The sequence below is a fragment of the Schistocerca nitens genome, chromosome 3 (genome assembly GCF_023898315.1).
Source record: "Schistocerca nitens isolate TAMUIC-IGC-003100 chromosome 3, iqSchNite1.1, whole genome shotgun sequence".
In the NCBI taxonomy this organism is placed as follows: domain Eukaryota; kingdom Metazoa; phylum Arthropoda; class Insecta; order Orthoptera; family Acrididae; genus Schistocerca; species Schistocerca nitens.
Genome location: NC_064616.1, coordinates 149,626,993 through 149,630,689, shown reverse-complemented (window position 1 = coordinate 149,630,689; position 3,697 = coordinate 149,626,993).

The window sequence follows — 3,697 nt, the reverse complement described above, 5'->3', positions numbered from 1 at the left end:
TTAAATAGGAACTGAAAATCCTGACAGAGAGAATCCTGTTGCAGAAAACACACTTTAACATTTTAAAAATACTTTTGTCACTGTGCTAAAGGATTATACTCTCCACCATAAGGATGATCTTGCTGGAGACAGGAAAAGTTGGAGTGACTGTCTGTCCCTAAGGGCCTAGTTGTCAACGAAACACCTAGAACTTAATGTTGTTCTGTTCTTCCTCTACATCTTCTGACATACAACCTTTGTAAACGCTGCTCTGTGGGAAATTACTGATGACCTTTACTCTCCATAACCATCACTGAACAAGAAGCAGATATCTGTGACCTTCGGGCATAGATTAAGGCCACCAACATGGAATTGGACATGGGAGGAATGTGGATGTAAGCCAACAGTTGTAGGAAAAACTGTGATCATTGCAACAGGTTAGAAGTACTGTAAAAATTTGTGCTAGCCTTTGTCTGGGAATAGAGGACATGGAGACAGTGGCTAGGAATTTGAGTAAAGAGGACCAGGTATTCAGAGTTTGGGGAACAGACAACATCAAGAGAGACTTGGATAAGATAGGTGCAGCAAACTCCATACAAATGTGAGCTTTGCTAAGGTTCTGCAGTGGTAGAGTCAAGAATGACAATCAGGAACAGCCTGGGTATCTGCTGTCTTCAGATGGGGCCCACTTACGGAGGTAATGATACACAAAATATAGTCAAAGACATTAACAATACCGAGACATATAGATTAGCTGAACTGATGGCTGAAAAATATAAGAGGGGCATTGTCCCCAGTGGTTGAACTCCTGTGTTATATGTGCGGGAGGTAAACCCTTTTAGACTAAATGTCTTACTTACACTGCTGTAGGAGAAGTCCAGATAAATGAAATGTCACAGGGAAAAGAAACTTGTTTGAATAAACTTACCATAGTGAAAGAGAGTCTTAGAGGACAAAAAAAGTTAGTGAGCTCGTTGATGTATGTGTATGCGCCATATACATACAAGTATATTATAAGGGGCAGTAAAATGAAAATGAGAGAGGTGGAAAACAAAGTATGTGAAATGTTTCTTATTTCAGCATACAACAGAATTGCACTGTCGCTTAACATTCCTTGATATCTGGACTTGGTACGCTTCAGTTTTTTTTACAAAGTGTTTATGTACCATTGTGCGTTCCTTGTGGCACCGTGTTCTAGAAAGTCAATGAGCAGTGGGTCCTTGCATTCAAAGAAAAAGGTTGTAAAGGCTTTCCTCGAGGTGATGTACATGACCTGGGAGTTTTTGTGATAGGGTTGATCTTGTGCTTCCATTGATGGCTGTGACACATGCTCTCTGGCTCAAAATGATGACACTGTGTTTGATCTCCCATGACAGTACAGGGCAGGAAATGATATTCTTCATTGTGACACCATTCTAGGTGCTGCAGTGATGTCGATATTCTCTTCAACTTCTGCTCCTCCATCAGGCTGTGGGGATCTTGAGATGCTCAGTCATTATGGCATGAGCAGTACCATAACTGATGCCCAACACGAACAGAATGTCTTCCATCAGTCATTTCTAATGTCAGCATCCACCGCAGCAGTGACAGAAGGGGGTAGTGACACAACGAGCCTGTCCTGGCTGACTGGTGTCTTTCAAATCATTTATTCTAGGCAAATACACGTGCATGTGACACACTGTGTTCGCCATACACAGCACACATTTTGGCATGAATTTCACTTCCTGACACTCCTTCTACAATCAAAAATTGAACTGCACCACACTGTTGCACACTTTGCTGGCCTCCAAAGTGATGTTGGATGCACTGGCTGTACATACGAGTCACTGACCATTGTCTAAAGACAAATGACACAATGGTGAATGTTTGCACTGCTCCTGGGGCAAAATATATACATATATATAATTCAAAAGTACAGGCGTCCAATTGTTGATCCAAACAAAAACTACTGGTTTCAATAGGTATGAACTTTGTCTTAATTGCAACATACATGTGAGCTACTCCTTTATCCATATTTTCTCCACAGAAATATAGTTTTGTATGTTTAATATATAAGCGGTGTTGTTGTTGTGGTCTTCAGTACTGAGACTGGTTTGATGCAGCTCTCCATGCTACTCTATCCTGTGCAAGCTTCTTCATCTCCCAGTACCTACTGCAACCTACATTCTTCTGAATCTGCTTAGTGTATTGACCTCTTGGTCTCCCTCTACGATTTTTACCCTCCACGCTACCCTCCAATGCTAAATTTGTGATCCCTTGATGCCTTAAAACATGTCCTACCAACCGATCCCTTCTTCTAGTCAAGTTGTGCCACAAACTTCTCTTCTCCCCAATCCTATTCAATACCTCCTCATTAGTTACGTGATCTACCCACCTTATCTTCAGCATTCTTCTGTAGCACCACATTTCGAAAGCTTCTATTCTCTTCTTGTCCAAACTATTTATCGTCCATGTTTCACTTCCATACATGGCTACACTCCATACAAATACTTTCAGAAATGACTTCCTGACACTTAAAATCTATACTCGATGTTAACAAATTTCTCTTCTTCAGAAACGATTTCCTTGCCATTGCCAGTCTACATTTTATATCCTCTCTACTTCGACCATCATCAGTTATTTTACTCCCTAAATAGCAAAACTCCTTTACTACTTTAAGTGTCTCATTTCCTAATCTAATCCCCTCAGCATCACCCGATTCAATTTGACTACATTCCATTATCCTCGTTTTGCTTTTGTTGATGTTCATCTTATATCCTCCTTTCAAGACACTGTCCATTCCGTTCAACTGCTCTTCCAAGTCCTTTGCTGTCTCTGACAGAATTACAATGTCATCGGCGAACCTCAAAGTTTTTACTTCTTCTCCATGAATTTTAATACCTACTCAGAATTTTTCTTTTGTTTCCTTTACTGCTTGCTCAATATACAGATTGAATAACATCGGGGAGAGGCTACAACCCTGTCTCACTCCCTTCCCAACCACTGCTTCCCTTTCATGTCCCTCAACTCTTATAACTGCCATCTGGTTTCTGTACAAATTGTAAATAGCCTTTCGCTCCCTGTATTTAACCCCTGCCACCTTCAGAATTTGAAAGAGAGTATTCCAGTTAACATTGTCAAAAGCTTTCTCTAAGTCTACAAATGCTAGAAATGTAGGTTTGCCTTTTCTTAATCTTTCTTCTAAGATAAGTCTTAAGGTTAGTATTGCCTCACGTGTTCCAACATTTCTACGGAATCCAAACTGATCTTCCCCGAGGTCCGCTTCTACCAGTTTTTCCATTCGTCTGTAAATAATTTGCGTTAGTATTTTGCAGCTATGACTTATTAAACTGATAGTTCGGTAATTTTCACATCTGTCAACACCTGCTTTCTTTGGGATTGGAATTATTATATTCTTCTTGAAGTTTGTGGGTATTTCGCCTGTCTCATACATCTTGCTCACCAGATGGTAGAGTTTTGTCATGACTGGCTCTCCCAAGGCCATCAGTAGTTCTAATGGAATGTTGTCTACTCCCGGGGCCTTGTTTCGACTCAGGTCTTCCAGTGCTCTGTCAAACTCTTCACGCAGTATCTTATCTCCCATTTCATCTTCATCTACATCCTCTTCCATTTCCATAATATTGTCCTCAAGTACATCGCCCTTGTATAAACCCTCTATATACTCCTTCCACCTTTCTGCCTTCCCTTCTTTGCTTAGAACTGGGTTGCCATCTGAGCT